The sequence below is a fragment of the Petaurus breviceps genome, unplaced genomic scaffold, assembly GCF_028583685.1.
Source record: "Petaurus breviceps papuanus isolate PSGF00001 unplaced genomic scaffold, PetGlider_PUasm1.0 185, whole genome shotgun sequence".
Taxonomy (NCBI): domain Eukaryota; kingdom Metazoa; phylum Chordata; class Mammalia; order Diprotodontia; family Petauridae; genus Petaurus; species Petaurus breviceps.
The window spans coordinates 3,194,359-3,208,336 of NW_027185797.1; the positions used below are offsets into that span (position 1 = coordinate 3,194,359).

General features: G+C 39.0%; 1 protein-coding gene and 1 pseudogene across 1 annotated transcript in view; one reads left to right on the plus strand and one right to left on the minus strand.

Moving 5' to 3' along the window:
* Nucleotides 1-13,978, minus strand: part of CDCP1 (CUB domain containing protein 1) — a 562,995-nt gene that overhangs the window by 105,965 nt on the left and 443,052 nt on the right. The gene's annotated exons all lie outside the window — the stretch shown is intronic.
* LOC138161600 (serine/arginine-rich splicing factor 5 pseudogene) lies at nucleotides 7,211-8,531 on the plus strand (annotated as a pseudogene).

Here is a 13,978-nt window from a genome sequence, read left to right on the forward strand (position 1 = left end):
CTTCCTAGAAGCTATAAACTCAGAAAATCAACTTTTCTTTCACCATGCATCTTGGTTTTTCTTAGTGTTACCAGTCCCTTCCCCTTAAGCTACTCAGGGCTACAGAACTTAGGTTTAATGGGGAAGAATAATTCAGGGGAAGTAATTTAAGTATGTAGTCTGCAGTGTAATTTGGGCTGGAAACTTAGTAGTAGAGTTTCGATTTTCTGGTTTTGGTCAGAACCATATCCTGAGCACAGAAAATAGGGCCTTTTGTGTAATAGGTCCTTAATAATTGGTTATTGAGTTGAATTGGAACAAGGAAATATCCAGAACAATGATTTACTTTCTTTTTGATTTCTATAGAATCAGTTTCATGTGACAGCTTGAGTAGATTTAAGGCTGTTCCTTGGCTTAAAGCCAAGGTGACATGAAAATCAGAATTTTAAAAGAAAAAAAAGTAAATTAAGGGAGATAATTACCAGCTTTACAAAAGGATTCCTTGCTTAAAAAGAATTCACAATAGCATTCTCTTAAATAGCAAACTCCTATCATATAAATCAAATGATACTTGATTTATAAAATTTCAATTAATACACAGCTTTTCAGGGACGCATTTATCTCATATGATAAAACACACCAATATTTAAAAGGGTTTAACACAAACTCCTGTGTTTCCATGGGATTATCAGAGCATAGACTGAGAGTTGGAAGGGACATTAAACAATAACCGACATTATATTGTCCTTTAATATTTGCAAAACCTTTGTATATATGATCTCATTTGAGGCTTGAAACAGCCCTGTAAGGAAGATACTGTTGGTATTATTGTAATTTTACAGATGAAGAAACTAAGACCAACAGAGGTAGCATGGTTAGCCCAAGGTTACACAGGCCATAAGTAGCTCTTTCTGGTTCTAACAATCCCATGGTCCTGGGTTTGTTTTTTTTTTTCCTTCTGATGTGAATACTTTTATTTTTTAAAACTACCTCCTTCTAGGTTAGAAAACATAGCTAAGAAAAAGTATAGAAAGTTCTGAAAATGAGCAGAGGCTGAAAAAAACCCATATATTTAATGCGAGAAGAAAGTTTGGAAAGGCTCTCTTTGCTTCTTGTCACCTCCAGCAGCCTTCAGAACATCCCAAAATAAACAAGCAAAGTAATGCCCGGATATATTTCCACCTGCTGGGTTATTAATGAGAGAGTCCATTGCTGGTTTCTCTCCTTTTTAACAAGCTCCCAACAGGAGAGATACTTAGCCCATGGGCTCCAATTCCTCAGTTATTCAGGAGAAAAACCTTCCAAGAGAGCTGGCCATTGACCATTTCATGATGAGAGAGCCATGATTAGCACTCTAGTGATGGAAGAATTCCCTGAATGAACTTCCAAGCCAATGCGTCTTTAAATATACTCCAACAAAATCAATATAACAATTCTGAAATCCTTTCCTAATGCTTAATTTAGGCTGGAGGGGAGGGAGAGTGTTGGACTTGGAATGAGAATACCTGGGTTCAAATCCTGTGTTTGCCTTTTTCTACATGGGTGGCTTTGGGCAGGTCATTCCAATTCAATGGAACTCAACTTCTTCATCTGTAAAACAGAGACCAACCTCTGAAGATGCTAATGTTCCTTTTTATTTTAAATAGACATACCTAAAAAAGGGTCAGAGGGACCCAGGGTCAATTTATCTACTCTACTTTGTTAAGGTAACCCCTCCTTCCTCCCTGTTGGCCCCTTTGACCTCCCTCCCTAGTTCTAGCCCACTGCAAAAAAGTGACAATCCTCTACCCTATGCTCCAGTCACCATTCCTGTGATTCCAAAACTATCATTTAATCATGCTTAAAAAAAACAATATCTTTTTCCATTCGTGTCCTGCCAAGCCCCCTCCCACCAGCTCCCTGGCAAACAATAACAAAATTAACACCAAGTTTTTCAAAAAACAGCAGAGCTTTATAGTGGTTCGGAAGCCTTGGGAGATTATAGGATACATGTCACATTTCCTCCCCTGTCCAGTCCTGTTTGGGAAGAATGCGTATCCAAAAGAGACACTATCATTTAGGAACAAACAAACATTTCACAATTTCATTACTAATTGTCACTCTCAGACATTACTCCCACACTTCTCATTTATCATGCCCAATGAAATTGAAAGGAAATTCTTATAGGCTATGATAGCAAACACACTGTGCCTGATTTATAACTTGGATCTTGGGAGAATCCAAGCCAATAACTCTAGAATTTGATGAGTGACTAAGTTGAAGGCTGTGAATTTTCTGGAATGAAGACAAGATGGAAGATGGGGTCAAACTTTCTGGGCCAACCTGTTGATCTGTTTCATCAGGCTTTACCTCAAGCAGGAGGATCATGGAGCCTCCAAACCTTTGTATTTGGTCTTGTGGAAATGATGGTGGTCATGGCAACAGGAGGACCAAAGTCCAGGCTAACACTATGCAAATTCATCTTCTGCTTTCCTGTTTCTCAGAGCTCTTCTCACTCCTACTTATACAGTGGCTTCATTCCACATAACTTTTTTTTTTTTTTTGCACAGCATCCCATGTGTCAAAATTATTCCTCTCTGTTTTGATATATATATATATATACACCTTGGTAAAATTCTAGAAGCATTTAAGGGCTGACTATGTGTAAGACATGGTGCCATAGAGTGGGAGGGTTATTGTTCAGTTGTGTCCAACTCTTTATGACGCCATGGACCATAGCACACCAGACCCTTCTATTCTCCACTATTTCTTGAAGTCTGTCCAGTTTCCTGTTTATTGTTTCCATGACACTGTCAATCCATCTCATCCTCTGCTGTCTTCTTCTCCTTTTGCCTTCAACCTTTCCTGACACCATGAATACAAAACCAATAATGAAATAGCCTCTGCTTCAAGGAGCTTATATTACCTGAATGGCTTAATCTCTGTCACATCTTATAAACCTAATTCACACTAAGGTAAAAATGATTGATAACAGCCTCCTAGGACTGTTTGCATTTTTTAAGCTCAGTAATTAATTCCTTTTTTTTAAGTACTTCAGATTTAATGGTGGAATTTCAGGCAGTATGGCAAAATATTTTTTGGTGAGGGACTGTTTCTAGAGGCCCTTGAATTATATCACACAATTACCCATGAATAATAGTGTTATTAGACTCTAACCCTAATGAGATTTATTTCTAGAGAAAGTACAGCTAGGTCACAATTAGTGTAAATAATGAATCGCCTGAAGTGATTGCATTATTGGAATTCACAATGCATATTTCCATTAGGCTAGAACCAATGACTTCATTTTACCTACTTGTAAATTTGAATAGTGTGAATTCCAAGATGTGGGACCACTGGGGGGGGCAGGGGGGAAGGGGTTGTGGTGAGGAGGGTGTTTGTTATTTGTACTAATAGAACCTAGAAAGAAGTGTGGCTTAGTCTAAGTGAGAACTTTAAAAAAGGAATTGGTCTGAGAGATTTGATGCAGATATTTAATTTAGAAAGAGAGAGTAACTTAGGGTCCAAGAAGATCAGATTCTCCCTCTCCACCTTATCCCAGAAACCAGTCTGCCTAGTCAGGATTTCTCTTTCCCTTTTCACTTTTTCTAATTCTAATTAGAGAAGTCTGTTTCATATGCATGATCTCCACTTGTTCAGTCCAATTTAATTGCTCTGTCACCAAAGATTAATCCTGACAGATAAGGGAGAGACATTGGGAAAATATTGACTTTACTACTTATTATCTTCTCTTCCAGGGTGAATTTTCAATGGCTGCTTTTTCAGGTCTTCACTCTGGTATTAGCATTATTCCAAAGTCTTGTCAGAAAAGCTGGAGGACTCATTTAAATGATAAACTAAATGAGGCTTGGAAGAAGGCTGGTACTTACTATTCCAGGGCTCCTTTCCAAATACCTAATGTGCGCACGTGGTGGTCTCATGGGAAGACAGATCAAGATCTCATGAGAGTCTTTTATAGAAACCTGGGTCCCAGAGAAGCAATCCCCATCATCTGGCATGGGACATGAGAAGTCCCCAAGAATATGTTGCATTTTTCCCATCCTTGCCTTTCTGTTCTAACAGAAGCACATAGATAGACCTAAGGCATAGATTTCCTCTAGACTATATAGATAAAAGACTTTGGGAGACTGTGTTTTAAGTGTACCATAAATCAATCAATCAATAAACATTTCTTAAATACTTGTTATGTGCCAGGCACTGAGGATACAAAAGGAAGTAAAAGACAATTTCAGCCTTCACAGAGCTTACAATCTAATTACAATAAAAACTTCTGTAGTTTTTATTACACGCTAAAGGAGAATCCCACAATGTTTAATTGTCTACAGTTTTCTTTCCTTCCTTCTTTCCTCTATACTTCCTTTAATATATTTGTTGACACAACTTCTGGGGGAAAATTGAACATTTTTGGAAGATAGTGCTTGTTGCCTAATGGATACCTATACTTTAGAATCACAGAATGTCTCAGAATCTCAGAGTCTTTCTATTCAAACCCCTCCCCCCCAAAAAAAAATACCCCTTCTAAGATATATTCAGGAAGTGGTTATCCAATATCTTCCTAAAGACCTCTGGGGAGAGGGACCCACTACCTTCTGAAATAGCCCATTCTGTTTTTGAATAGCTGCTATAGGTATTCATCTTTAAAATCACCTGTCTTTTAATTAATCACTTTCTTGCTTGTATGAAGGGATCTGAACATCTCTCTACTTTATCTCCCAGAAACCTGTGTAGGAGTCAGCAGGTAAATTTATCACAGCATTCTACTCTGAAGCCTCCATCCAATTTCTGAAACTCTATGCAACAGAGTCTGTGCTTGGGGTCATGTTTTCACTTGCTGCCTTGCATGCTCCTGGGAGATATAATTCAGGGACTCTTGGACCCCTGGATCATGCTTATGGTTGTCCATTTAAAAGTTACTTGCTATACTACTGGTTCTCACTTGTGCTTACTGTTTAAACTATGAAGCTTCATTTTTAAAAAAGTTCCTGTTCCTAATCTAGTGCTTTCCCCCCTATTCCATAATGCTATCCAACCCACCCAGAGGGTAAGATTCTCATGTCTACCAGGCTTCCCAACACTTTCTTACAACCATCATCCCTCATTCCTCTAAAGCTGTCTTAGACTCAGGATACACCAGGTCCCATCCACCACACCTTCTGGTTGACCCAGTAAAGATGCACAAGTCCAGCAATTAACCTAGGGAATCAAATTAGGGCAATATGAATCACATCAGTGTATCATTATTGATTACTGTGCTTTTGACACCTTATTGGTCACAAAAGAAGTTGAAGATTTGGTCCTTGCTCTCAAAGAGTTTAAAGTATTGTTGTTGAGGCAAACCTTGAAGCAATTAAAGAATGACACCAATACAGTGCACAATATGATACTAAGGAGAATGTACTGGTATGCCAAAATGTACTGATGGTAAGTGCTATGGGCTTCAGGGCAGGGCCATAGTCTTATCCTTATCTATTATTTCTTTTCTTGACATAGTTGCTAAAACTACTTGGCTAGATGGATGTCTTAGATATAAAACATTTGGATTTAAGCAAAGTATTTGAAAAAAGAAATCTTATGATACCTTTGGGTTCAAGATGAAAACCTATAGACTGATAACATAATTAAGTGAACTCACAACTGGTTTAATAACTGCCCTCAAACATGGTGGGAGATATAAAACTGGTAGACTGGAATGGCCAGCAGTTAAGGGCCATAGGGCTCTCTGTCTTTGGTTCTTTTCAATGTTTGAGACAATAACTTGGGGGTCAGAATTGAAAAGAAATGGCAACTGATTTGGATGTGAGGTATGAAGGAAAGGGAAGAGCCAGTTATGATTCTGAGATTTTGAATCTAGGTGACTGGAAAAATGATTGTGCCAGGAAATTTGGTTTAGGGAGCAAGATGATAAGTTCCATTTTGAATGACACTGAATGCCAATATAAGGGAAGGAGGTTATGAGTCCCACCCTCCTGCTCAGTTGATGCACTCACAGAATAGAATCATAGGTGATGAGGTTTTAATGTATCCACAAGATATATTTCTACCCTTGATCCCTTTATGATGTGTGATCATCTTTAATTAGGTCACAACGAGCACATTGCGAATGGCTGAGCAAGTAAGCCAGTTCTACCTTTGGAGGCTTTAAGTAGCTAGATGAATTTCAGGACTTTGAGTTCCGGATTTGGCAATAGTTGTGGAAGATCATTGGGTCTTAACTGAAAATCAGCAAGGGGAGGGGAGAACATTTTCTCTGTACCTCCCACCTGCCCACACACTGGCCTGGTTAATGAAGCAGAAACTACATCCAACCAGCAGTAGAAACAGATACAAAGATGTTCTAGACAGATATGAATAAAGACAAACAGTCACTGGAGGTAGGAAGCAGCTTTGAGGATCTAGCTCTGGTAATCAAGCGTTGATTATGGGGAGAAACAGACCCCAGAAGCTGAGTTGAACAACCCACCCAGAAGGGATGCTATACCAAAGGCGACCTTTGTGAAGATTCTACAAAGAGAAAAAGAACTTTGGGCTCCTGCAGTACCAGGAGTTATGAGTAATTCTTGTCATAATTCACCCTACATGTGTATCTCACTACTACTGAGCTCTAAGTTTGAATCCACTCTTCCCATGGACAATGTGCATATCTCTGGAAGTGTGCCCCAGGTGTATGGAGGGAAGGTTTTATATCTACTATTCTTAATTATGCCATTGTAGTAAATGCCTTTGCTAAGGACTAACTGTGTTTACTGACTGATTGTTCATGGGAAACACACTGCTGGGAGCTCATGAGCTTGAGTTTTAGGATAGATAGACCCTTGAATGAGGTAGCCACTGCCCTTTGAGAGAGGATGTCTGGAGACAGCAAATACAAGTGGGAGAGTAGTTCAGAGAAGGTACTACTACAGAAAAAAGAATTTAGAATTTTTCCAACTTTAGAGTCTCAGGACTATTTTACACCCTTAAAAACTCTTGAGGATTCCAAAGACCTTCTTTATGGGTTATGTCTAGTGGTATTTACTGTATCAGAAATTAAAATATCTTGCTATTATATAAAAATTCTGTATCAGTTTGTATCCATTTTGTTCTCACAGACCCCCTGTAAAGGTCTCAGGGAGAACCACTTTTATAAGGCTGAGGGAACTTCTGATCAAAGGGATGATAAAGGGAATATTTAAGAGAATTATTCTGGCAGTGGTATGCAACAGAGATTGAAAGTGGGATAGGCTTCAGTTGCAGAAAGATGTACCCTGAGGAAGTTCGTGGTCTCCGACGGAACGCTGTTTGTGGACTTTCGACTGCTACGCTGTCCTAGCCTCCAGCCGATTTAGCGCTTTAGCTCCTGCCCATTTAGATTGGAATTAAAAGTGGGACACCATGAGTGGCTGTAGAGTATTCATTGGAAGGCTGAATCCAGCTGCTCGAGAAAAAGATGTGGAAAGATTCTTTAAAGGATATGGACGAATAAGAGACATTGATCTGAAGAGAGGCTTTGTGTTTGTGGAATTTGAGGACCCAAGAGATGCTGATGATGCTGTTTATGAACTTGATGGAAAGGAACTCTGCAGCGAGCGGGTTACTATTGAACACTCCAGGGCTCGTTCTCGAGGTGGACGAGGAAGAGGGCGATACTCTGATCGATTTAGTAGCCGTCGTCCCCGAAATGACAGGAGAAATGCCCCACCTGTACGAACAGAAAATCATCTTATAGTTGAGAATTTATCTTCACGAGTCAGCTGGCAGGATCTCAAAGATTTCATGAGACAAGCTGGGGAAGTAACCTTTGCAGATGCTCATAGACCTAAACTAAATGAAGGGGTGATTGAATTTGCCTCTTACAGTGACTTAAAGAATGCTATTGAGAAACTTTCTGGAAAAGAAATAAATGGAAGGAAAATTAAACTGATTGAAGGCAGCAAAAGGCACAGGTCAAGAAGTCGATCACGTTCCCGCACTAGGAGTTCTTCTAGGTCTGGAAGCCGATATCGGTCTCGGAGCCGCAAGTCTTACAGCAGGTCCAGAAGCCGGAGCCATAGCAAATCCTGGTCTTAGTAGGTCACCTATGCCCGAGAAGAGCCAGAAACGGGGCTCTTCAAGTAGATCTAAATCTCCGGCATCTGTGGATCGTCAGAGATCCAGATCTAGGTCTAGATCTGTTGACAGCAATTGAACTGTACATTATTTGCCCTGGGGATTTAAAAAAAAAAGACAAAAATCAAACCATACTTGCTAAAAATCCTGGTAAGTATGTGTTTTTCTGGGTGAGGGGGTGGGGGTAGGCTGGAAATCTTTGTAAATGCGGACCACCAAGGGTTGTTGAAAACTAATTGTATTAAATGTCTTTTGATAAGCCTTCTCCTGCTCACATTTTTGTGAATGTCTGAAGTGTATAAGTTATGTATATTGATTGTTCTTTTATCAGTAGAGCAACTTTCATTTTTTGTACTAAAGAAATAATTTGAACGTTTTAGTTCCTTGTTTATTGGAATATGTAAGTGGCAATTCAGAAATTAGTTTAATGCCTTATAATTAAACTAATCGTTTTGAACACTTAAGAACTCTACATCTGCTGTTTATAAAGCTTTGGGTGGGGTAGTGGGGTTTGTGTGTGTGTGTGTGTGTGTGTGTGTGTGTTTGAGAGGGGTTTTTTGGGTGGGGAAAAAGGGTATGTTCCCACCCACCCTATCACAACTATGAAAGACAGCATCGCTGTTATTATTGGTAATAAAATTTGTAAAAAAAAAAAAAAAAAGAAAAGAAAAGAAAGTGGGATAGGCATGGGGAGGGAAGATATTTATATCTAAGATTGGCCGTAAGTCTAGCCAAAGTCTTGCAAATCTTGCAAGAATATCAATATCTTGGATATGGAAACAATGTACGCAGACTTAGAATCTTTTTAAAAAATTAGCTCATGCCTTATTAAAATTGTTGACAGCTTTCAAAATGTTTCTCTATTCCCACTTTTTCTGCAATTATGGTGAGAAGTTAGCTGAGAATATCAGCAAGTCAGAGCTGAAGAACTCAGCACCCTGAGTTTGACTTTGGATTTTTATTAAGATTTCTCTTTTGTCCTACCCAGTTCCTTTCCTGGTTGACTTCTGGGTCCTGGTCCTGTGAGCTTCTCCTCATTTTTGTGGTTGATTTGATTGTATATCTCGTGTGGTAAGAAAGGTCCACTGGTGAGTCCCTACACTGCTCCTAAGCATGTTACAATTGGGGAGGAAAAAAGGGACAGAAAATTCCCTTGGTTGTCATTTTGCATCCCAAGAGAAACCTAGAAATGAAAGACTTAAAAAAAAAGAACACATATACATGTATCTATAAATAGTATACACATATATGCACATATATAACTATAGATACACATACACATACAGATAAACATGTACATATGGATACATATATATGTATGTGTGTGTATGTCTTTGCTGGTATCAAGACCAATTAACCAATCCTCATCATCATAATCGCAAGTTTCTAGAACTTATCTATTTACTGGAATGACAAATTTGCTTTCAAAAACAGTCACAGTGTTCTATGGATAATGCTTCTAAAAATGTACCTAGAAACCATAGCCCAGTTGGAATTGCTGGCAGAGAAGAAGCTAGAATATTGGAATGAAAACAAAATAACTCTCTCCCCAATAGCCTGGAGGAGGTGATTAATGAAGAACCAATGAAGCGCAGGTTATTAACTTCAGGTGCTGATTAGCCAGTGAGAATAGAAGAAAAGATTGAGAAGGAGGGAGAGGAGGGAGACAGCTGGAGAGCAGGTTGGGGAAGATTAATAATGAACAACTCAACTGAAACAGCTTCTTGGCTGTTATGCTTTGAACACTGTAAAGCACAGTATAAGTGTGAATTCTTATAATTATTAATATTAATAACATGAACAAGACTAATGCCTATATGTTTCTTATTTATTAAGAGGAATTGAGGAAGTGTCAGCAGAATTCCCTGTAAGTACAGCAGAGAACCTCCATTAAGGCCCAGCGGGTGCCTATTATTGACCAAGCTGTTTTCACTTAGCCTGAATTCATCAAGGAAATAATACTGGTGTCAATGCATACAGACTTAATCTGTTTCCTCCCTTGAACAGTCATGGTGAGTTCAATTCATCATAGATCTAGAGCTAGTGTCTGTGGAAGTCAATGCCCTCATTCTACAGATGAGGAAGCTGAGGTTCACAGAGTTTGTGACTTGCTTAGTGTCACACCACTCTTACCTGTGCATATCAGGGTGGGGTGCAGGGAGAGTATTTGAACCAAGGTGTTCCTATCTCCATGTCCCGAATGCCATATTTGGACCTAGAGACAGGAAGACTGTCTTGGGATACCATACCCAACAAATTCATCACAAATTTAGTTGGTCCTCTGAAAGTCTGTTGCTGTTACTCAAATGAAAGCTTTTTCCAGTTTGGTAAAACCTGCCAGAGCTTATGTTCCACTGGTAAAGCCTTCAAGAACTCAGGATCACCTTCATGCCATAATGACGGGACTCTTCTGTCCTGACGCTTTTCTCATGGCATAAAGATGACCCTGAATTCTTGAGGCAACAGTTTTCCAATGCTACACTGCCCAACACACAATGCCAAGAGACACAGAGGAAAGGCTTCAGCATATTGGGTAAACCCCCTATGAAGAGTTAATGGGAGGGCATGGACAAGAATCACACTTTATGAAGGGGAAGCAGGGATAGGTTGTGATTTGTATTGGCAAAAGGAATGTCCACATCACTGAAACCACCTATATATTAAAGTATCAAAGTATGAATAGTGCTACATACACCTGCAGGATACAAAGACGGTGCAACATTGTCTCTATTCTTAGGAAAGTTAGGATTTTAAATAAAATTTATGATCTTGTTTTCATTAATAACATTGAATCCCCCCATATTATCTTTTTAAAATTTTATTTTTAACTTATGGAACAAAACAAGCATTTTCATATCATAATACAATAAAAATGATGATTGCATATGAAACTGCAAATCTACTATGTACAACTTGCTATTCCTTTCAAATATACAACATTATTAGGCAATTTTTTTCTTCCCTCTCCCTCCCACCCTAGAGATGGCTACCATTAGACACACACACATATGTGTGTGTGTGTGTATATACATATGTATGTGTATGAAAAATTGTTCTATATATCTATTTATTGATTCTTTCTCTGGTTGCAGATAGTGTCCTTCTTCATATGTCCTTTATGGTTGATTTGGGAATTGATTTTTTCTTTTTGCTTTTTGGAGGGCAATTGGGGTCAAGTGACTTGCCCAAGGTCACACGGCTAATAAGTGTTGTGTCTGAGGCCGGATTTGAACTCAGGTCCTCCTGACTTCAGGGCTGGTGCTCTACTCACTGCACCACCTAGCTGCCATGGGAATTGATTTTTACATCACCTTTATTTCCAAAAGAATATCTACTTTCTCTCTTTTCTACCTAACAGGTTAAAAAAAGAAGTTCAAGTAAATCAAAGCCAATTGCCTTGTCAGTAATTTCTGACAGTATTACTCACCCAAAGTCCCCCCCCCCATCTTTTCAAGTGATGTTGGGGATACATTTTTCTAACTCTTTTGCAGGTCTATGCTTGGTCATTATAATCACAAACATTAATTTCACTATGTTTATATTATTGTTGTTATTTCTATTGTTTTTGGAATATTAGTTATTATTGTAGTCATTGTGTATGTTATTTTTCTGTTTCTGCTTATTTTATTCTGTCATGGAGTTCACATAAATCTTCTCATGCTTTTCTGAATTTCATGTGTTATTTCTTACTATTCCATTACATTGGTGCCCCACAATTCATCTCTATTTGTGGATCATTTACTTTATTTCAAGTTCTTTCTACCACAATGAGTGCTTCCATGAATATTTTGGTCCACGTGGAGAACCAGGACTTGGGCTTGGATCCTTTGGTCCTCAATCTAGCATTTTACCTATTCTACTGTAGAACACAGTCGTTCCGTGACGTAGTATGGTTTTAGAGAGTTGCTATGGCCTATGGGCAAACTATGGATAAGCTTCTCAAAACCTAGGACAACATACTGTCCATCCCTGGACCAGTTCTCAATGCCTTTATAGGTTGTTAGGGTCCATAAGAGATTGCATTCTACTGGCAAAATGATGACAGATAAAAAACCATCTATTTAAGGAAATGTGGGCAACTTCTGAACAATACTGTGTGTGTGCTTCCCTTTTCAGTACTGAGCATATAGAAGGCACTCAAAAATCATTTGATGAGTAGAACTGAGAAAGAAAAAAATGTAGCCAATTTTGCTGACGATGTCTTAACTTGGAAGGAAAACACTGTAGAAATAGAAATAACAATTAAACTTTAATCTAAAATCTTAGGGACAACTCTATAATTCCTATTCTAAAATTATGGATTTAAAAACTCTAAATAGTTTTAAAAAAACTATGCTGGATTACACCTGGCTAGATTTTATTTAAGTTCTACTATGCCATTCTGCTATATCCCATCTCAGGCTTCTATACTGGTCAAAAAGACATCTCCCAGTAGTGTTGGCTAAGGCTAGAATTGGCCTTGTAAGTACACGTATGTGTGTGTGTGTGTGTGTGTGTGTGTGTGTGTGTGTGGAAAAGGTAGTTGAATATAAGGTATTTAGGAAGGAGGAGAGCAGTTGCTGTGGAGGGTGGATTGGAAAATCTTTCCTACAATCCTATAGATTGTAGTGCTTGACTGTGTGGTGAAGTGAAAGATTCTCTGAGGGGAAGAGAGGAGGAGGGAGGGCATTCCAGACATAGGGCACAGTCACTTCAGAGTCCATTATGACAAGGATTCAAGGTCCTCCACTAGCCTGGCTGCTTTGCTCTGGATATTTCTTGTTTTTCCTTTGGTTCTCTCTCTCTCTCTCTCTCTCTCTCTCTCTCTCTCTCTCCTTCTCTCTCTTTTTCTTTCTTTCTTTTCCATTTGGACATTCTCACAGGCAGCTAGGTGGTGTGGTGAATAGAGTGCTGGCCCTAGAGTCAGGAGGACCTGGGTTCAAGTCTGGCCTCAGATACCTAACACTCACTAGCAAATCACTTAACCCCACTTGTCCTGTCTTCCTCCTCCAAAAGGACCAAAAAAAAGTCATTCTCATTAAATCGTCTTTAAGAGCTGCTGTGGCTGAAAAATTCATCACATTGCAGCCAGTCCTGGGTATGAGTCTCTTGAACTGCACTAGGAAGATCCTCAGATGAAAATCCAGCACTGGGGCTATCCTGGAAGCTCTTCCAGATTTCTCAGAGTTGACAAAACTTATGCTCCCTGGGCATAACCTTGGCGAACCCATGATCACCTCCCCACCATGATGACTAAATGGCTGTAGTTGAGTGTTCAACTCCATAAGATATTTTCAATCAATTTATTCACACTAGATATTCAACAGTGAGACTTGGAACCATATTATTTTACTCTTAGGTCAAATTACTGGACTCAGTGCCTCACATGTCTGAGCAGGACAGCTTTTGTTGAGTTTTAAGGTACTTCTTTCAAAAGCACATTTTTGAGAGTTTGGTTTCTGGAGGTTATTTTTTTTTCACATTGCTCCCTGTAGCTTAATAATAATGGCTTGTCACAATGCTTCCCATCATGAGGTTAGCAAACTGCCCTGAGAAACCAAACATTCTTTTTAATATTTACTACAGTTGGAAGAAAGTGGCATTGGGGCTTTATATGAAAATGAAGTTTTCCACACTTCCCACCATGTCACCCTTCGGTAACATTTGATTACAGTGTTAATATTACCATCATCATCTTGAGCATTAGTGTGGCACCCAGGAAAGAGGTCAGGATTTGAAACCACTGGACTTGGTTTTATATGCCTAGCTTTTTGGCATATATATTTGGCATATTTATATGCCAAACCTGTTACCTGCAAGTATGAGTTAGTTAATTACTTAAGGATGAGTTAATTAATCTCTTTGAGTTACAGTTGAATTAGAGCAGTGGTTTCCACTCTGTGCTCAGCAAACTCCAGTCTTCCTTCCTTCCTTC